Genomic DNA, 22,095 nt, shown 5'->3' on the forward strand with positions numbered 1-22,095 from the left:
TCTTATTCCCCACCTCTGATTCCCCGCCTCTGATTCCCCGCCTCTGATTCCCTGCCTCTGTTTCCCCGCCTCTGATTCCCCGCCTCTGATTCCCCGCCTCAGATTTCCCGGCACTGATTCCCTGCCTGAGATTCCCTGCCTGAGATTCCCCGCATCAGATTCCCTGCCTCAGATTCCCTGCCTCAGATTCCCCGCCTCAGATTCCCCGCCTCAGATTCCCCGTCTCAGATTCCCCGCCTCAGATTCCCCGCCTCAGATTCCCCGCCTCAGATTCCCTGCCTCAGATTCCCTGCCTCTGATTGCCTTCCTCTGATTCCCTGCCTCTGATTCCCTGCCTCTGATTCCCTGCCTCTGATTCCCTGCCTCTGATTCCCTGCCTCTGATTCCCTGCCTCTGATTCCGCACCTCTGATTCCACGCATCTCTGACCGTGTCTCTGATTCCCCACCTCTGATTCCCTGCCACTGATACCCTGCCTCTCTTTGCCTGCCTCTATTTCCGTGCCTCTTCCTCTGCATCTAGTTTCCCACATCTCATTTGCCCCCTCTGATAACCCACCTCTGATTCCATGCCTCTGATTCCCCTCCTCTGATTCCCAGCCTCTGATTCCCTGCCTCAAATTCCCTGCCTCTGATTCCTTGCCTCAGATTCCCTGCCTCTGATTCCCAGCCTCTGATACCCCGCCTCTTATTCCCCGCCTCTGATTCCCCGACTCTGATTCCCCGCCTCTGATTCCCTGCCTCTGTTTCCCTGCCTCTGATTCCCCGCGTCTGATTCCCCGCCTCAAATTCCCCGGCTGTGATTCCCTGCCTGAGATTCCATGCCTCAGAATCCCCGCCTCAGATTCCCTGGCTCAGATTCCCCGCCTCAGATTCCCCGCCTCAGATTCCCCGCCTCAGATTCCCTGCCTCAGATTCCCCGCCTCAGATTCCCCGCCTCAGATTCCCCGCCTCAGATTCCCCCCCTCAGATTCCCTGCGTCAGATTCCCTGCCTCAGATTCCCTGCCTCAGATTCCCTTCATCTGATTCCCTTCATCTGATTCCCTGCCTCTGATTCCCTGCCTCTGAATCAATGCCTCTGATTCCCCGCCTCTGATTCCCTGCCTCTGATTCCCTGCCTCTGACTGCCTGCCTCTGATTCCCTGCCTCTGATTCCCTGCCTCTGATTCCCTGCCTCTGATTCCGCGCCTCTGATTCCACGCCTCTCTTTCCTTGTCTCTGATTCCCCTCCTCTGATTCCCTGCCTCTGATACCCAGCCTCTCTTTGCCTGCCTCTATTTCCGTGCCTCTTTCTCTGCATCTAGTTTCCCACATCTCTATTTGCCCCCTCTGATAACCCGCCTCTGATTCCATGCCTCTGATTCACTGCCTCAGATCCCCTGCCTCAGATACCCCGACTCAGATTTACCGCCTCAGATTCCCCGCCTCAGATTCCCTGCCTCAGATTCCCTGCCTCAGATTCCCTGCCTCAGATTCCCTGCCTCAGATTCCCTGCCTCCGATTCCCCGCCTCTGATTCCCCGCCTCTGATTCCCCGCCTCTGATTCCCAGCCTCTGAATCCTCGCCTCTGAATCCCCGCCTCTGATTCCCCGCCTCTGTTTCCCCGCCTCTGATTCCCCGCCTCTGATTCCCCGCCTCTGATTCCATGCCTCTGATTCCCCGCCTCTGATTCCAGGCCTCCTATTCCCCGCCTCTGATTCCCCACCTCTGATTGACTGCCACTGATTGCCCGCCTCTGATTTCCCGCCTCTGATTCCCCGCCTCTGATTCCCCACCTCTGTCTGTATTCCTCTCTTTCGCCTCCGCTTTTTCCCCTACACTCTTTCCGCGCCTCTCTTTCCCTCCCTCAATTTCAATAACTCTGTTTGATCTGTTCTGTGTACCTCATTTTCAACATACAAGTTCCAACAACTATGTTTCACCCATCACTTTCCCCGCCTCTATGTTTCCGCCTATGTTTACCCGCCTCTGTTTACCCACCTGTTTCACCGCCTATGATTCCCCGCCTCTGATTCCCCACCTCTGTCTCGATGCCTCTCTTTCGCCTCCACACTTTCCCCTCCACTCTTTCCGTGCCTGTCTTTCCCTCCCTCAATTTCAACAACACTGTTTGATCTGTTTTGTGTACCTCATTTTAAACACACAAGTTCCAACCACTATGTTTTGCCCGCCTCTTTCCCCGCCTCTATTTATCCACCTATGTTTACCTGCCTCTGTTTACCCGCCTGTTTCCCCGCCTCTGATTCCCCACCTTTCATTCCCTGCCTCTCTTTCTCTGCCTCTCTTTCCCCACATCTCTTTTCCTCCCCCTGATTCCCCGCCTCTGATTCCCCGCCTCTGATTCCCTGCCTCTGATTCCCCGCCTCTGATTCCCTGCCTCAGATTCCATACCTCAGATTCCCTGCCTCAGATTCCCTGCCTCAGATTCCCCGCCTCTGATTCCCCGCCTCTTATTCCCCGCCTCTGATTCCCCTCCTCTGATTCCCCACCTCTGATTCCCTGCCTCAGATTCCCCGGCTCTGATTCCCTGCATCAGATTCCCTGCCTCAGATTCCCTGCCTCTGATTCCCCGCCCCTGATTCCCTGCCTCTGATTCCCCGCCTCTGATTCCCTGCCTCAGATTCCCTGCCTCAGATTCCCTGCCTCAGATTCCCTGCCTGTGATTCCCCGCCTTTGATTCCCCACCTCTTATTCCCCGCCTCTGATTCCCCACCTCTGATTCCGTGCCTCTGATTCCCTGCCTCTGTTTCCCCGCCTCTGATTCCCCGCCTCTGATTCCCCGCCTCAGATTCCCCGGCTCTGATTGCCTGCCTGAGATTCCATGCCTCACATACCCCGCCTCAGATTCCCCGCCTCAGATTCCCCGCCTCAGATTCCCCGCCTCAGATTCCCCGCCTCAGATTCCCCGCCTCAGATTCCCCACCTCAGATTCCCAGCCTCAGATTCCCCGCCTCAGATTCCCCGCCTCAGATTCTCCGCCTCAGATTCCCCGCCTCAGATTCCCCGCCTCAGATTCCCCGCCTCAGATTCCCTGCCTCAGATTCCCTGCCTCTGATTGCCTGCCACTGATTCCCTGCCTCTGATTCCCTGCCTCTGATTCCCTGCCTCTTATTCCCTGCCTCTGATTCCCTGCCTCTGATTCCCTGTTCTGATTCCGAGCCTCTGATTCCACGCCTCTCTTTCCGTATCTCTGATTCCCCGCCTCTGATTCCCTGCCTCTGATACACTGCCTCTCTTTGCCTGCCTCTATTTCGGTGCCTCTTTCTCTGCATCTAGTTTCCCACATCTCATTTGCCCACTCTGATAACCCGCCTCTGATTCCATGCCTCTGATTCCCCGCCTCTGATTCCCCGCCTCTGATTCCCTGCCTCTGATTCCCCGCCTCTGATTCCCTGCCTCAGATTCCCTGCCTCAGATTCCCTGCCTCAGATTCCCTGCCTCAGATTCCCTGCCTCTGATTCCCCGCCTCTGATTCCCCGCCTCTTATACCCCGCCTCTGATTCCCCGCCTCTGATTCCCCGCCTCTGATTCCCTGCCTCTGTTTCCCCGCCTCTGATTCCCCGCCTCTGATTCCCCGCCTCAGATTCCCTGCCTCAGATTCCCCGCCTAAGATTCCCCGCCTCATATTCCCCGCCTCAGATTCCCCATCTCAGATTCCCCGCCTCAGATTCCCCACCTCAGATTCCCCGCCTCAGATTCCCTGCCTCAGATTCCCTGCCTCTGATTGCCTTCCTCTGATTCCCTGCCTCTGATTCCCTGCCTCTGATTCCCTGCCTCTGATTCCCTGCCTCTGATTCCCTGCCTCTAATTCCCTGCCTCTGATTCCGCACCTCTGATTCCACGCCTCTCTTTCCGTGTCTCTGATTCCCCGCCTCAGATTCCCTGCCTCTGATACCCTGCCTCTCTTTGCCTGCCTCTATTTCCGTGCCTCTTTCTCTGCATCTAGTTTCCCACATCTCATTTGCCCCCTCTGATAACCCGCCTCTGATTCCATGCCTCTGATTCCCCGCCTCTGATTCCCCGCCTCTGATTCCCCGCCTCTGATTCCCTGCCTCAGATTCCCTGCCTCAGATTCCTCGCCTCAGATTCCCTGCCTCTGATTCCCCGCCTCTGATTCCCCACCTCTTATTCCCCGCCTCTGATTCCCCGCCTCTGATTCCCCGCCTCTGATTCCCTGCCTCTGTTTCCCCGCCTCTGATTCCCCGCGTCTGATTCCCCGCCTCAGATTCCCCGGCTCTGATTCCCTGCCTGAGATTCCATGCCTCAGAATCCCCGCCTCAGATTCCCTGCCTCAGATTCCCCGCCTCAGATTCCCCGCCTCAGATTCCCCGCCTCAGATTCCCTGCCTCAGATTCCCCGCCTCAGATTCCCCGCCTCAGATTCCCCGCCTCAGATTCCCCGCCTCAGATTCCCTGCCTCAGATTCCCTACCTCAGATTCCCTGCCTCAGATTCCCTTCATCTGATTCCATTCATCTGATTCCCTGCCTCTGATTCCCTGCCTCTTATTGCCTGCCTCTGATTCCCTGCCTCTGATTCCCTGCCTCAGATTCCCTGCCTCAGATTCCCCGCCTCTGATTCCCTGCCTCAGATTCCCTGCCTCAGATTCCCTGCCTCAGATTCCCCGCCTCAGAATCCCGGCCTCTGATTCCCTGTCTCTGTTTCCCCGCCTCTGATTCCCCGCCTTTGATTCCCCGCCTCAGATTCCCCGGCTCTGATTTCCTGCCTGAGATTCCCCGCCTCAGATTAAACGCCTCAGATTCCCCGCCTCAGATTCCCCGCCTCAGATTCCCCGCCTCAGATTCCCCGCCTCAGAAACCCCGCCTCAGATTCCCCGCCTCAGATACCCCGCATCAGGTTCCCCGCCTCAGATTCCCCGCCTCAGATTCCCCGCCTCAGATTCCCCGCCTCTGATTCCCCACCTCTGATTGCCTGCCACTGATTGCCCGCCTCTGATTTCCCGCCTCTGATTCCCCGCCTCTGATTCCCCACCTCTGTCTGTATGCCTCTCTTTCGCCTCCGCTTTTTCCCCTACACTCTTTCCGCGCCTCTCTTTCCCTCCCTCAATTTCAACAACTCTGTTTGATCTGTTCTGTGTACCTCATTTTCAACACACAAGTTCCAACAACTATGTTTCACCCATCACTTTCCCCGCCTCTATGTTTCCGCCTATGTTTACCCGCCTCTGTTTACCCACCTGTTTCACCGCCTATGATTCCCCGCCTCAGATTCCCCACCTCTGTCTCGACGCCTCTCTTTTGCCTCCACTCTTTCCCCTCCACTCTTTCCGTGCCTGTCTTTCCCTCCCTCAATTTCAACAACACTGTTTGATCTGTTTTGTGTACCTCATTTTAAACACACAAGTTCCAACCACTATGTTTTGCCCGCCTCTTTCCCCGCCTCTATTTATCCACCTATGTTTACCTGCCTCTGTTTACCCGCCTGTTTCCCCGCCTCTGATTCCCCACCTTTCATTCCCTGCCTCTCTTTCTCTGCCTCTCTTTCCCCACATCTCTTTTCCTCCCCCTGATTCCCCGCCTCTGATTCCCCGCCTCTGATTCCCTGCCTCTGATTCCCCGCCTCTGATTCCCTGCCTCAGATTCCCTACCTCAGATTCCCTGCCTCAGATTCCCTGCCTCAGATTCCCCGCCTCTGATTCCCCGCCTCTTATTCCCCGCCTCTGATTCCCCTCCTCTGATTCCCCACCTCTGATTCCCTGCCTCAGATTCCCCGGCTCTGATTCCCTGCATCAGATTCCCTGCCTCAGATTCTTTGCCTCTGATTCCCCGCCCCTGATTCCCTGCCTCTGATTCCCCGCCTCTGATTCCCTGCCTCAGATTCCCTGCCTCAGATTCCCTGCCTCAGATTCCCTGCCTGTGATTCCCCGCCTTTGATTCCCCACCTCTTATTCCCCGCCTCTGATTCCCCACCTCTGATTCCATGCCTCTGATTCCCTGCCTCTGTTTCCCCGCCTCTGATTCCCCGCCTCTGATTCCCCGCCTCAGATTCCCCGGCTCTGATTCCCTGCCTGAGATTCCATGCCTCACATACCCCACCTCAGATTCCCCGCCTCAGATTCCTCGCCTCAGATTCCCCGCCTCAGATTCCCCGCCTCAGATTCCCCGACTCAGATTCCCCGCCTCAGATTCCCCGCCTCAGATTCCCCGCCTCAGATTCCCCGCCTCAGATTCTCCGCCTCAGATTCCCCGCCTCAGATTCCCCGCCTCAGATTCCCCGCCTCAGATTCCCTGCCTCAGATTCCCTGCCTCTGATTGCCTGCCACTGATTCCCTGCCTCTGATTCCCTGCCTCTGATTCCCTGCCTCTTATTCCCTGCCTCTGATTCCCTGCCTCTGATTCCCTGCCTCTGATTCTGCGCCTCTGATTCCACGCCTCTCTTTCCGTATCTCTGATTCCCCGCCTCTGATTCCCTGCCTCTGATACCCTGCCTCTCTTTGCCTGCCTCTATTTCAGTGCCTCTTTCTCTGCATCTAGTTTCCCACATCTCATTTGCCCCCTCTGATAACCCGCCTCTGATTCCATGCCTCTGATTCCCCGCCTTTGATTCCCCACCTCTGATTCCCTGCCTTTGATTCCCCGCCTCTGATTCCCTGCCTCAGATTCCCTGCCTCAGATTCCCTGCCTCAGATTCCCTGCCTCAGATTCCCTGCCTCTGATTCCCCGCCTCTGATTCCCCGCATCTTATTCCCCGCCTCTGATTCCCCGCCTCTGATTCCCCGCCTCTGATTCCCTGCCTCTGTTTCCCCGCCTCTGATTCCCCGCCTCTGATTCCCCGCCTCAGATTTCCCGGCTCTGATTCCCTGCCTGAGATTCCCTGCCTGAGATTCCCTGCATCAGATTCCCTGCCTCAGATTCCCCGCCTCAGATTCCCCGCCTCAGATTCCCCGCCTCAGATTCCCCGTCTCAGATTCCCCCCCTCAGATTCCCCGCCTCAGATTCCCCGCCTCAGATTCCCTGCCTCAGATTCCCTGCCTCTGATTGCCTTCCTCTGATTCCCTGCCTCTGATTCCCTGCCTCTGATTCCCTGCCTCTGATTCCCTGCCTCTGATTCCCTGCCTCTGATTCCCTGCCTCTGATACCCTGCCTCTCTTTGCCTGCCTCTATTTCCGTGCCTCTTCCTTTGCATCTAGATTCCCACATCTCATTTGCCCCCTCTGATAACCCACCTCTGATTCCATGCCTCTGATTCCCCTCCTCTGATTCCCCGCCTCTGATTCCCTGCCTCAGATTCCCTGCCTCAGATTCCTTGCCTCAGATTCCCTGCCTCTGATTCCCCGCCTCTGATACCCCGCCTCTTATTCCCCGCCTCTGATTCCCCGACTCTGATTCCCCGCCTCTGATTCCCTGCCTCTGTTTCCCTGCCTCTGATTCCCCGCGTCAGATTCCCCACCTCAAATTCCCCGGCTGTGATTCCCTGCCTGAGATTCCATGCCTCAGAATCCCCGCCTCAGATTCCCTGCCTCAGATTCCCCGCCTCAGATTCCCCGCATCAGATTCCCCGCCTCAGATTCCCTGCCTCAGATTCCCAGCCTCAGATTCCCCGCCTCAGATTCCCCGCCTCAGATTCCCCGCCTCAGATTCCCTGCGTCAGATTCCCTGCCTCAGATTCCCTGCCTCAGATTCCCTTCATCTGATTCCCTTCATCTGATTCCCTGCCTCTGATTCCCTGCCTCTGATTCAATGCCTCTGATTCCCCGCCTCTGATTCCCTGCCTCTGATTCCCTGCCTCTGATTGCCTGCCTCTGATTCCCTGCCTCTGATTCCCTGCCTCTGATTCCCTGCCTCTGATTCCGCGCCTCTGATTCCACGCCTCTCTTTCCTTGTCTCTGATTCCCCGCCTCTGATTCCCCGCCTCTGATACCCCGCCTCTTATTCCCCGCCTCTGATACCCCGCCTCTTATTCCCCGCCTCTGATTCCCCGACTCTGATTCCCCGCCTCTGATTCCCCACCTCTGATTCCGTGCCTCTGATTCCCTGCCTCTGTTTCCCCGCCTCTGATTCCCCGCCTCTGATTCCCCGCCTCAGATTCCCCGGCTCTGATTCCCTGCCTGAGATTCCATGCCTCACATACCCCACCTCAGATTCCCCGCCTCAGATTCCCCGCCTCAGATTCCCCGCCTCAGATTCCCCGCCTCAGATTCCCCGCCTCAGATTCCCCGCCTCAGATTCCCCGCCTCAGATTCCCCGCCTCAGATTCCCCGCCTCAGATTCTCCGCCTCATATTCCCCGCCTCAGATTCCCCGCCTCAGATTCCCCGCCTCAGATTCCCTGCCTCAGATTCCCTGCCTCTGATTGCCTGCCACTGATTCCCTGCCTCTGATTCCCTGCCTCTGATTCCCTGCCTCTTATTCCCTGCCTCTGATTCCCTGCCTCTGATTCCCTGCCTCTGATTCTGCACCTCTGATTCCACGCCTCTCTTTCCGTATCTCTGATTCCCCGCCTCTGATTCCCTGCCTCTGATACCCTGCCTCTCTTTGCCTGCCTCTATTTCGGTGCCTCTTTCTCTGCATCTAGTTTCCCACATCTCATTTGCCCCCTCTGATTCCCCGCCTTTGATTCCCCACCTCTGATTCCCTGCCTTTGATTCCCCGCCTCTGATTCCCTGCCTCAGATTCCCTGCCTCAGATTCCCTGCCTCAGATTCCCTGCCTCAGATTCCCTGACTCTGATTCCCCGCCTCTGATTCCCCGCCTCTTATTCCCCACCTCTGATTCCCCGCCTCTGATTCCCCGCCTCTGATTCCCTGCCTCTGTTTCCCCGCCTCTGATTCCCCGCCTCTGATTCCCCGCCTCAGATTTCCCGGCTCTGATTCCCTGCCTGAGATTCCCTGCCTGAGATTCCCCGCATCAGATTCCCTGCCTCAGATTCCCCACCTCAGATTCCCCGCCTCAGATTCCCCGCCTCAGATTCCCCGTCTCAGATTCCCCGCCTCAGATTCCCCGCCTCAGATTCCCCGCCTCAGATTCCCTGCCTCAGATTCCCTGCCTCTGATTGCCTTCCTCTGATTCCCTGCCTCTGATTCCCTGCCTCTGATTCCCTGCCTCTGATTCCCTGCCTCTGATTCCCTGCCTCTGATTCCCTGCCACTGATTCCGCACCTCTGATTCCACGCATCTCTGACCATGTCTCTGATTCCCCGCCTCTGATTCCCTGCCTCTGATACCCTGCCTCTCTTTGCCTGCCTCTATTTCCGTGCCTCTTCCTCTGCATCTAGTTTCCCACATCTCATTTGCCCCCTCTGATAACCCACCTCTGATTCCATGCCTCTGATTCCCCTCCTCTGATTCCCCGCCTCTGATTCCCTGCCTCAGATTCCCTGCCTCAGATTCCTTGCCTCAGATTCCCTGCCTCTGATTCCCCGCCTCTGATACCCCGCCTCTTATTCCCCGCCTCTGATTCCCCGACTCTGATTCCCCGCCTCTGATTCCCTGCCTCTGTTTCCCTGCCTCTGATTCCCCGCGTCTGATTCCCCACCTTAAATTCCCCGGCTGTGATTCCCTGCCTGAGATTCCATGCCTCAGAATCCCCGCCTCAGATTCCCTGCCTCAGATTCCCCGCCTCAGATTCCCCGCATCAGATTCCCCGCCTCAGATTCCCTGCCTCAGATTCCCCGCCTCAGATTCCCCGCCTCAGATTCCCCGCCTCAGATTCTCCGCCTCAGATTCCCTGCGTCAGATTCCCTGCCTCAGATTCCCTGCCTCAGATTCCCTTCATCTGATTCCCTTCATCTGATTCCCTGCCTCTGATTCCCTGCCTCTGATTCAATGCCTCTGATTCCCCGCCTCTGATTCCCTGCCTCTGATTCCCTGCCTCTGATTGCCTGCCTCTGATTCCCTGCCTCTGATTCCCTGCCTCTGATTCCCTGCCTCTGATTCCGTGCCTCTGATTCCACGCCTCTCTTTCCTTGTCTCTGATTCCCCGCCTCTGATTCCCTGCCTCTGATACCCAGCCTCTCTTTGCCTGCCTCTATTTCCGTGCCTCTTTCTCTGCATCTAGTTTCCCACATCTCATTTGCCCCCTCTGATAACCCGCCTCTGATTCCATGCCTCTGACTCACTGCCTCAGATCCCCTGCCTCAGATACCCCGACTCAGATTTACCGCCTCAGATTCCCCGCCTCAGATTCCCTGCCTCAGATTCCCTGCCTCAGATTCCCTGCCTCAGATTCCCTGCCTCAGATTCCCTGCCTCCGATTCCCCGCCTCTGATTCCCCGCCTCTGATTCCCCGCCTCTGATTCCCAGCCTCTGAATCCTCGCCTCTGAATCCCCGCCTCTGATTCCCCGCCTCTGTTTCCCCGCCTCTGATTCCCCGCCTCTGATTCCCCGCCTCTGATTCCATGCCTCTGATTCCCCGCCTCTGATTCCATGCCTCCTATTCCCCGCCTCTGATTCCCCACCTCTGATTGCCTGCCACTGATTGCCCGCCTCTGATTTCCCGCCTCTGATTCCCCGCCTCTGATTCCCCACCTCTGTCTGTATGCCTCTCTTTCGCCTCCGCTTTTTCCCCTACACTCTTTCCGCGCCTCTCTTTCCCTCCCTCAATTTCAACAACTCTGTTTGATCTGTTCTGTGTACCTCATTTTCAACACACAAGTTCCAACAACTATGTTTCACCCATCACTTTCCCCGCCTCTATGTTTCCGCCTATGTTTACCCGCCTCTGTTTACCCACCTGTTTCACCGCCTATGATTCCCCGCCTCAGATTCCCCACCTCTGTCTCGACGCCTCTCTTTTGCCTCCACTCTTTCCCCTCCACTCTTTCCGTGCCTGTCTTTCCCTCCCTCAATTTCAACAACACTGTTTGATCTGTTTTGTGTACCACATTTTAAACACACAAGTTCCAACCACTATGTTTTGCCCGCCTCTTTCCCCGCCTCTATTTATCCACCTATGTTTACCTGCCTCTGTTTACCCGCCTGTTTCCCCGCCTCTGATTCCCCACCTTTCATTCCCTGCCTCTCTTTCTCTGCCTCTCTTTCCCCACATCTCTTTTCCTCCCCCTGATTCCCCGCCTCTGATTCCCTGCCTCTGATTCCCCGCCTCTGATTCCCTGCCTCAGATTCCCCGCCTCAGATTCCCCACCTCAGATTCCCCGCCTCAGATTCCCCGCCTCAGATTCCCCGCCTCAGATTCCCCGCCTCAGATTCCCCGCCTCAGATTCTCTGCCTCAGATTCCCCGCCTCAGATTCCCCGCCTCAGATTCCCCGCCTCAGATTCCCTGCCTCAGATTCCCTGCCTCTGATTGCCTGCCACTGATTCCCTGCCTCTGATTCCCTGCCTCTGATTCCCTGCCTCTTATTCCCTGCCTCTGATTCCCTGCCTCTGATTCCCTGCCTCTGATTCTGCGCCTCTGATTCCACGCCTCTCTTTCCGTATCTCTGATTCCCCGCCTCTGATACCCTGCCTCTCTTTGCCTGCCTCTATTTCGGTGCCTCTTTCTCTGCATCTAGTTTCCCACATCTCATTTGCCCCCTCTGATAACCCGCCTCTGATTCCATGCCTCTGATTCCCCGCCTTTGATTCCCCACCTCTGATTCCCTGCCTTTGATTCCCCGCCTCTGATTCCCTGCCTCAGATTCCCTGCCTCAGATTCCCTGCCTCTGATTCCCCGCCTCTGATTCCCCGCATCTTATTCCCCGCCTCTGATTCCCCGCCTCTGATTCCCCGCCTCTGATTCCCTGCCTCTGTTTCCCCGCCTCTGATTCCCCGCCTCTGATTCCCCGCCTCAGATTTCCCGGCTCTGATTCCCTGCCTGAGATTCCCTGCCTGAGATTCCCTGCATCAGATTCCCTGCCTCAGATTCCCCGCCTCAGATTCCCCGCCTCAGATTCCCCGCCTCAGATTCCCCGTCTCAGATTCCCCCCCTCAGATTCCCCGCCTCAGATTCCCCGCCTCAGATTCCCTGCCTCAGATTCCCTGCCTCTGATTGCCTTCCTCTGATTCCCTGCCTCTGATTCCCTGCCTCTGATTCCCTGCCTCTGATTCCCTGCCTCTGATTCCCTGCCTCTGATTCCCTGCCTCTGATACCCTGCCTCTCTTTGCCTGCCTCTATTTCCGTGCCTCTTCCTCTGCATCTAGATTCCCACATCTCATTTGCCCCCTCTGATAACACACCTCTGATTCCATGCCTCTGATTCCCCTCCTCTGATTCCCCGCCTCTGATTCCCTGCCTCAGATTCCCTGCCTCAGATTCCTTGCCTCAGATTCCCTGCCTCTGATTCCCCGCCTCTGATACCCCGCCTCTTATTCCCCGCCTCTGATTCCCCGACTCTGATTCCCCGCCTCTGATTCCCTGCCTCTGTTTCCCTGCCTCTGATTCCCCGCGTCAGATTCCCCACCTCAAATTCCCCGGCTGTGATTCCCTGCCTGAGATTCCATGCCTCAGAATCCCCGCCTCAGATTCCCTGCCTCAGATTCCCCGCCTCAGATTCCCCGCATCAGATTCCCCGCCTCAGATTCCCTGCCTCAGATTCCCAGCCTCAGATTCCCCGCCTCAGATTCCCCGCCTCAGATTCCCCGCCTCAGATTCCCTGCGTCAGATTCCCTGCCTCAGATTCCCTGCCTCAGATTCCCTTCATCTGATTCCCTTCATCTGATTCCCTGCCTCTGATTCCCTGCCTCTGATTCAATGCCTCTGATTCCCCGCCTCTGATTCCCTGCCTCTGATTCCCTGCCTCTGATTGCCTGCCTCTGATTCCCTGCCTCTGATTCCCTGCCTCTGATTCCCTGCCTCTGATTCCGCGCCTCTGATTCCACGCCTCTCTTTCCTTGTCTCTGATTCCCCGCCTCTGATTCCCCGCCTCTGATACCCCGCCTCTTATTCCCCGCCTCTGATACCCCGCCTCTTATTCCCCCCCTCTGATTCCCCGACTCTGATTCCCCGCCTCTGATTCCCCACCTCTGATTCCGTGCCTCTGATTCCCTGCCTCTGTTTCCCCGCCTCTGATTCCCCGCCTCTGATTCCCCGCCTCAGATTCCCCGGCTCTGATTCCCTGCCTGAGATTCCATGCCTCACATACCCCACCTCAGATTCCCCGCCTCAGATTCCCCGCCTCAGATTCCCCGCCTCAGATTCCCCGCCTCAGATTCCCCGCCTCAGATTCCCCGCCTCAGATTCCCCGCCTCAGATTCCCCGCCTCAGATTCCCCGCCTCAGATTCTCCGCCTCATATTCCCCGCCTCAGATTCCCCGCCTCAGGTTCCCCGCCTCAGATTCCCTGCCTCAGATTCCCTGCCTCTGATTGCCTGCCACTGATTCCCTGCCTCTGATTCCCTGCCTCTGATTCCCTGCCTCTTATTCCCTGCCTCTGATTCCCTGCCTCTGATTCCCTGCCTCTGATTCTGCACCTCTGATTCCACGCCTCTCTTTCCGTATCTCTGATTCCCCGCCTCTGATTCCCTGCCTCTGATACCCTGCCTCTCTTTGCCTGCCTCTATTTCGGTGCCTCTTTCTCTGCATCTAGTTTCCCACATCTCATTTGCCCCCTCTGATTCCCCGCCTTTGATTCCCCACCTCTGATTCCCTGCCTTTGATTCCCCGCCTCTGATTCCCTGCCTCAGATTCCCTGCCTCAGATTCCCTGCCTCAGATTCCCTGCCTCAGATTCCCTGACTCTGATTCCCCGCCTCTGATTCCCCGCCTCTTATTCCCCGCCTCTGATTCCCCGCCTCTGATTCCCCGCCTCTGATTCCCTGCCTCTGTTTCCCCGCCTCTGATTCCCCGCCTCTGATTCCCCGCCTCAGATTTCCCGGCTCTGATTCCCTGCCTGAGATTCCCTGCCTGAGATTCCCCGCATCAGATTCCCTGCCTCAGATTCCCCACCTCAGATTCCCCGCCTCAGATTCCCCGCCTCAGATTCCCCGTCTCAGATTCCCCGCCTCAGATTCCCCGCCTCAGATTCCCCGCCTCAGATTCCCTGCCTCAGATTCCCTGCCTCTGATTGCCTTCCTCTGATTCCCTGCCTCTGATTCCCTGCCTCTGATTCCCTGCCTCTGATTCCCTGCCTCTGATTCCCTGCCTCTGATTCCCTGCCTCTGATTCCGCACCTCTGATTCCACGCATCTCTGACCATGTCTCTGATTCCCCGCCTCTGATTCCCTGCCTCTGATACCCTGCCTCTCTTTGCCTGCCTCTATTTCCGTGCCTCTTCCTCTGCATCTAGTTTCCCACATCTCATTTGCCCCCTCTGATAACCCACCTCTGATTCCATGCCTCTGATTCCCCTCCTCTGATTCCCCGCCTCTGATTCCCTGCCTCAGATTCCCTGCCTCAGATTCCTTGCCTCAGATTCCCTGCCTCTGATTCCCCGCCTCTGATACCCCGCCTCTTATTCCCCGCCTCTGATTCCCCGACTCTGATTCCCCGCCTCTGATTCCCTGCCTCTGTTTCCCTGCCTCTGATTCCCCGCGTCTGATTCCCCACCTTAAATTCCCCGGCTGTGATTCCCTGCCTGAGATTCCATGCCTCAGAATCCCCGCCTCAGATTCCCTGCCTCAGATTCCCCGCCTCAGATTCCCCGCATCAGATTCCCCGCCTCAGATTCCCTGCCTCAGATTCCCCGCCTCAGATTCCCCGCCTCAGATTCCCCGCCTCAGATTCTCCGCCTCAGATTCCCTGCGTCAGATTCCCTGCCTCAGATTCCCTGCCTCAGATTCCCTTCATCTGATTCCCTTCATCTGATTCCCTGCCTCTGATTCCCTGCCTCTGATTCAATGCCTCTGATTCCCCGCCTCTGATTCCCTGCCTCTGATTCCCTGCCTCTGATTGCCTGCCTCTGATTCCCTGCCTCTGATTCCCTGCCTCTGATTCCCTGCCTCTGATTCCGTGCCTCTGATTCCACGCCTCTCTTTCCTTGTCTCTGATTCCCCGCCTCTGATTCCCTGCCTCTGATACCCAGCCTCTCTTTGCCTGCCTCTATTTCCGTGCCTCTTTCTCTGCATCTAGTTTCCCACATCTCATTTGCCCCCTCTGATAACCCGCCTCTGATTCCATGCCTCTGACTCACTGCCTCAGATCCCCTGCCTCAGATACCCCGACTCAGATTTACCGCCTCAGATTCCCCGCCTCAGATTCCCTGCCTCAGATTCCCTGCCTCAGATTCCCTGCCTCAGATTCCCTGCCTCAGATTCCCTGCCTCCGATTCCCCGCCTCTGATTCCCCGCCTCTGATTCCCCGCCTCTGATTCCCAGCCTCTGAATCCTCGCCTCTGAATCCCCGCCTCTGATTCCCCGCCTCTGTTTCCCCGCCTCTGATTCCCCGCCTCTGATTCCCCGCCTCTGATTCCATGCCTCTGATTCCCCGCCTCTGATTCCATGCCTCCTATTCCCCGCCTCTGATTCCCCACCTCTGATTGCCTGCCACTGATTGCCCGCCTCTGATTTCCCGCCTCTGATTCCCCGCCTCTGATTCCCCACCTCTGTCTGTATGCCTCTCTTTCGCCTCCGCTTTTTCCCCTACACTCTTTCCGCGCCTCTCTTTCCCTCCCTCAATTTCAACAACTCTGTTTGATCTGTTCTGTGTACCTCATTTTCAACACACAAGTTCCAACAACTATGTTTCACCCATCACTTTCCCCGCCTCTATGTTTCCGCCTATGTTTACCCGCCTCTGTTTACCCACCTGTTTCACCGCCTATGATTCCCCGCCTCAGATTCCCCACCTCTGTCTCGACGCCTCTCTTTTGCCTCCACTCTTTCCCCTCCACTCTTTCCGTGCCTGTCTTTCCCTCCCTCAATTTCAACAACACTGTTTGATCTGTTTTGTGTACCACATTTTAAACACACAAGTTCCAACCACTATGTTTTGCCCGCCTCTTTCCCCGCCTCTATTTATCCACCTATGTTTACCTGCCTCTGTTTACCCGCCTGTTTCCCCGCCTCTGATTCCCCACCTTTCATTCCCTGCCTCTCTTTCTCTGCCTCTCTTTCCCCACATCTCTTTTCCTCCCCCTGATTCCCCGCCTCTGATTCCCTGCCTCTGATTCCCCGCCTCTGATTCCCTGCCTCAGATTCCCCGCCTCAGATTCCCCACCTCAGATTCCCCGCCTCAGATTCCCCGCCTCAGATTCCCCGCCTCAGATTCCCCGCCTCAGATTCCCCGCCTCAGATTCTCTGCCTCAGATTCCCCGCCTCAGATTCCCCGCCTCAGATTCCCCGCCTCAGATTCCCTGCCTCAGATTCCCTGCCTCTGATTGCCTGCCACTGATTCCCTGCCTCTGATTCCCTGCCTCTGATTCCCTGCCTCTTATTCCCTGCCTCTGATTCCCTGCCTCTGATTCCCTGCCTCTGATTCTGCGCCTCTGATTCCACGCCTCTCTTTCCGTATCTCTGATTCCCCGCCTCTGATACCCTGCCTCTCTTTGCCTGCCTCTATTTCGGTGCCTCTTTCTCTGCATCTAGTTTCCCACATCTCATTTGCCCCCTCTGATAACCCGCCTCTGATTCCATGCCTCTGATTCCCCGCCTTTGATTCCCCACCTCTGATTCCCTGCCTTTGATTCCCCGCCTCTGATTCCCTGCCTCAGATTCCCTGCCTCAGATTCCCTGCCTCAGATTCCCTGCCTCAGATTCCCTGCCTCTGATTCCCCGCCTCTGATTCCCCGCATCTTATTCCCCGCCTCTGATTCCCCGCCTCTGATTCCCCGCCTCTGATTCCCTGCCTCTGTTTCCCCGCCTCTGATTCCCCGCCTCTGATTCCCCGCCTCAGATTTCCCGGCTCTGATTCCCTGCCTGAGATTCCCTGCCTGAGATTCCCTGCATCAGATTCCCTGCCTCAGATTCCCCGCCTCAGATTCCCCGCCTCAGATTCCCCGCCTCAGATTCCCCGTCTCAGATTCCCCCCCTCAGATTCCCCGCCTCAGATTCCCCGCCTCAGATTCCCTGCCTCAGATTCCCTGCCTCTGATTGCCTTCCTCTGATTCCCTGCCTCTGATTCCCTGCCTCTGATTCCCTGCCTCTGATTCCCTGCCTCTGATTCCCTGCCTCTGATTCCCTGCCTCTGATACCCTGCCTCTCTTTGCCTGCCTCTATTTCCGTGCCTCTTCCTCTGCATCTAGATTCCCACATCTCATTTGCCCCCTCTGATAACCCACCTCTGATTCCATGCCTCTGATTCCCCTCCTCTGATTCCCCGCCTCTGATTCCCTGCCTCAGATTCCCTGCCTCAGATTCCTTGCCTCAGATTCCCTGCCTCTGATTCCCCGCCTCTGATACCCCGCCTCTTATTCCCCGCCTCTGATTCCCCGACTCTGATTCCCCGCCTCTGATTCCCTGCCTCTGTTTCCCTGCCTCTGATTCCCCGCGTCAGATTCCCCACCTCAAATTCCCCGGCTGTGATTCCCTGCCTGAGATTCCATGCCTCAGAATCCCCGCCTCAGATTCCCTGCCTCAGATTCCCCGCCTCAGATTCCCCGCATCAGATTCCCCGCCTCAGATTCCCTGCCTCAGATTCCCCGCCTCAGATTCCCCGCCTCAGATTCCCCGCCTCAGATTCCCCGCCTCAGATTCCCTGCGTCAGATTCCCTGCCTCAGATTCCCTGCCTCAGATTCCCTTCATCTGATTCCCTTCATCTGATTCCCTGCCTCTGATTCCCTGCCTCTGATTCAATGCCTCTGATTCCCCGCCTCTGATTCCCTGCCTCTGATTCCCTGCCTCTGATTGCCTGCCTCTGATTCCCTGCCTCTGATTCCCTGCCTCTGATTCCCTGCCTCTGATTCCGCGCCTCTGATTCCACGCCTCTCTTTCCTTGTCTCTGATTCCCCGCCTCTGATTCCCCGCCTCTGATACCCCGCCTCTTATTCCCCGCCTCTGATACCCCGCCTCTTATTCCCCGCCTCTGATTCCCCGACTCTGATTCCCCGCCTCTGATTCCCCACCTCTGATTCCGTGCCTCTGATTCCCTGCCTCTGTTTCCCCGCCTCTGATTCCCCGCCTCTGATTCCCCGCCTCAGATTCCCCGGCTCTGATTCCCTGCCTGAGATTCCATGCCTCACATACCCCACCTCAGATTCCCCGCCTCAGATTCCCCGCCTCAGATTCCCCGCCTCAGATTCCCCGCCTCAGATTCCCCGCCTCAGATTCCCCGCCTCAGATTCCCCGCCTCAGATTCCCCGCCTCAGATTCCCCGCCTCAGATTCTCCGCCTCATATTCCCCGCCTCAGATTCCCCGCCTCAGATTCCCCGCCTCAGATTCCCTGCCTCAGATTCCCTGCCTCTGATTGCCTGCCACTGATTCCCTGCCTCTGATTCCCTGCCTCTGATTCCCTGCCTCTTATTCCCTGCCTCTGATTCCCTGCCTCTGATTCCCTGCCTCTGATTCTGCACCTCTGATTCCACGCCTCTCTTTCCGTATCTCTGATTCCCCGCCTCTGATTCCCTGCCTCTGATACCCTGCCTCTCTTTGCCTGCCTCTATTTCGGTGCCTCTTTCTCTGCATCTAGTTTCCCACATCTCATTTGCCCCCTCTGATTCCCCGCCTTTGATTCCCCACCTCTGATTCCCTGCCTTTGATTCCCCGCCTCTGATTCCCTGCCTCAGATTCACTGCCTCAGATTCCCTGCCTCAGATTCCCTGCCTCAGATTCCCTGACTCTGATTCCCCGCCTCTGATTCCCAGCCTCTTATTCCCCGCCTCTGATTCCCCGCCTCTGATTCCCCGCCTCTGATTCCCTGCCTCTGTTTCCCCGCCTCTGATTCCCCGCCTCTGATTCCCCGCCTCAGATTTCCCGGCTCTGATTCCCTGCCTGAGATTCCCTGCCTGAGATTCCCCGCATCAGATTCCCTGCCTCAGATTCCCCGCCTCAGATTCCCCGCCTCAGATTCCCCGCCTCAGATTCCCCGTCTCAGATTCCCCGCCTCAGATTCCCCGCCTCAGATTCCCCGCCTCAGATTCCCTGCCTCAGATTCCCTGCCTCTGATTGCCTTCCTCTGATTCCCTGCCTCTGATTCCCTGCCTCTGATTCCCTGCCTCTGATTCCCTGCCTCTGATTCCCTGCCTCTGATTCCCTGCCTCTGATTCCGCACCTCTGATTCCACGCATCTCTGACCATGTCTCTGATTCCCCGCCTCTGATTCCCTGCCTCTGATACCCTGCCTCTCTTTGCCTGCCTCTATTTCCGTGCCTCTTCCTCTGCATCTAGTTTCCCACATCTCATTTGCCCCCTCTGATAACCCACCTCTGATTCCATGCCTCTGATTCCCCTCCTCTGATTCCCCGCCTCTGATTCCCTGCCTCAGATTCCCTGCCTCAGATTCCTTGCCTCAGATTCCCTGCCTCTGATTCCCCGCCTCTGATACCCCGCCTCTTATTCCCCGCCTCTGATTCCCCGACTCTGATTCCCCGCCTCTGATTCCCTGCCTCTGTTTCCCTGCCTCTGATTCCCCGCGTCTGATTCCCCACCTTAAATTCCCCGGCTGTGATTCCCTGCCTGAGATTCCATGCCTCAAAATCCCCGCCTCAGATTCCCTGCCTCAGATTCCCCGCCTCAGATTCCCCGCATCAGATTCCCCGCCTCAGATTCCCTGCCTCAGATTCCCCGCCTCAGATTCCCCGCCTCAGATTCCCCGCCTCAGATTCCCCGCCTCAGATTCCCTGCGTCAGATTCCCTGCCTCAGATTCCCTGCCTCAGATTCCCTTCATCTGATTCCCTTCATCTGATTCCCTGCCTCTGATTCCCTGCCTCTGATTCAATGCCTCTGATTCCCCGCCTCTGATTCCCTGCCTCTGATTCCCTGCCTCTGATTGCCTGCCTCTGATTCCCTGCCTCTGATTCCCTGCCTCTGATTCCCTGCCTCTGATTCCGTGCCTCTGATTCCACGCCTCTCTTTCCTTGTCTCTGATTCCCCGCCTCTGATTCCCTGCCTCTGATACCCAGCCTCTCTTTGCCTGCCTCTATTTCCGTGCCTCTTTCTCTGCATCTAGTTTCCCACATCTCATTTGCCCCCTCTGATAACCCGCCTCTGATTCCATGCCTCTGATTCACTGCCTCAGATCCCCTGCCTCAGATACCCCGACTCAGATTTACCGCCTCAGATTCCCCGCCTCAGATTCCCTGCCTCAGATTCCCTGCCTCAGATTCCCTGCCTCAGATTCCCTGCCTCAGATTCCCTGCCTCCGATTCCCCGCCTCTGATTCCCCGCCTCTGATTCCCCGCCTCTGATTCCCAGCCTCTGAATCCTCGCCTCTGAATCCCCGCCTCTGATTCCCCGCCTCTGTTTCCCCGCCTCTGATTCCCCGCCTCTGATTCCCCGCCTCTGATTCCATGCCTCTGATTCCCCGCCTCTGATTCCATGCCTCCTATTCCCCGCCTCTGATTCCCCACCTCTGATTGCCTGCCACTGATTGCCCGCCTCTGATTTCCCGCCTCTGATTCCCCGCCTCTGATTCCCCACCTCTGTCTGTATGCCTCTCTTTCGCCTCCGCTTTTTCCCCTACACTCTTTCCACGCCTCTCTTTCCCTCCCTCAATTTCAACAACTCTGTTTGATCTGTTCTGTGTACCTCATTTTCAACACACAAGTTCCAACAACTATGTTTCACCCATCACTTTCCCCGCCTCTATGTTTCCGCCTATGTTTACCCGCCTCTGTTTACCCACCTGTTTCACCGCCTATGATTCCCCGCCTCAGATTCCCCACCTCTGTCTCGACGCCTCTCTTTTGCCTCCACTCTTTCCCCTCCACTCTTTCCGTGCCTGTCTTTCCCTCCCTCAATTTCAACAACACTGTTTGATCTGTTTTGTGTACCTCATTTTAAACACACAAGTTCCAACCACTATGTTTTGCCCGCCTCTTTCCCCGCCTCTATTTATCCACCTATGTTTACCTGCCTCTGTTTACCCGCCTGTTTCCCCGCCTCTGATTCCCCACCTTTCATTCCCTGCCTCTCTTTCTCTGCCTCTCTTTCCCCACATCTCTTTTCCTCCCCCTGATTCCCCGCCTCTGATTCCCTGCCTCTGATTCCCTGCCTCTGATTCCCCGCCTCTGATTCCCTGCCTCAGATTCCCTACCTCAGATTCCCTGCCTCAGATTCCCTGCCTCAGATTCCCCGCCTCTGATTCCCCGCCTCTTATTCCCCGCCTCTGATTCCCCTCCTCTGATTCCCCACCTCTGATTCCCTGCCTCAGATTCCCCGGCTCTGATTCCCTGCATCAGATTCCCTGCCTCAGATTCCCTGCCTCTGATTCCCCGCCCCTGATTCCCTGCCTCTGATTCCCCGCCTCTGATTCCCTGCCTCAGATTCCCTGCCTCAGATTTCCTGCCTCAGATTCCCTGCCTGTGATTCCCCGCCTCAGATTCCCCGCCTCAGATTCCCCGCCTCAGATTCCCCGCCTCAGATTCTCCGCCTCAGATTCCCCGCCTCAGATTCCCCGCCTCAGATTCCCCGCCTCAGATTCCCTGCCTCAGATTCCCTGCCTCTGATTGCCTGCCACTGATTCCCTGCCTCTGATTCCCTGCCTCTGATTCCCTGCCTCTTATTCCCTGCCTCTGATTCCCTGCCTCTGATTCCCTGTTCTGATTCCGAGCCTCTGATTCCAAGCCTCTCTTTCCGTATCTCTGATTCCCCGCCTCTGATTCCCTGCCTCTGATACCCTGCCTCTCTTTGCCTGCCTCTATTTCGGTGCCTCTTTCTCTGCATCTAGTTTCCCACATCTCATTTGCCCACTCTGATAACCCGCCTCTGATTCCATGCCTCTGATTCCCCGCCTCTGATTCCCCGCCTCTGATTCCCTGCCTCTGATTCCCCGCCTCTGATTCCCTGCCTCAGATTCCCTGCCTCAGATTCCCTGCCTCAGATTCCCTGCCTCAGATTCCCTGCCTCTGATTCCCCGCCTCTGATTCCCCGCATCTTATTCCCCGCCTCTGATTCCCCGCCTCTGATTCCCCGCCTCTGATTCCCTGCCTCTGTTTCCCCGCCTCTGATTCCCCGCCTCTGATTCCCCGCATCAGATTTCCCGGCTCTAATTCTCTGCCTGAGATTCCCTGCCTGACATTCCCCGCCTCAGATTCCCTGCCTCAGATTCCCCGCCTCAGATTCCCCGCCTCATATTCCCCGCCTGAGATTCCCCTTCTCAGATTCCCCGCCTC

The sequence above is a fragment of the Narcine bancroftii genome, chromosome 3, assembly GCF_036971445.1.
Source record: "Narcine bancroftii isolate sNarBan1 chromosome 3, sNarBan1.hap1, whole genome shotgun sequence".
Taxonomy (NCBI): Eukaryota; Metazoa; Chordata; class Chondrichthyes; order Torpediniformes; family Narcinidae; genus Narcine; species Narcine bancroftii.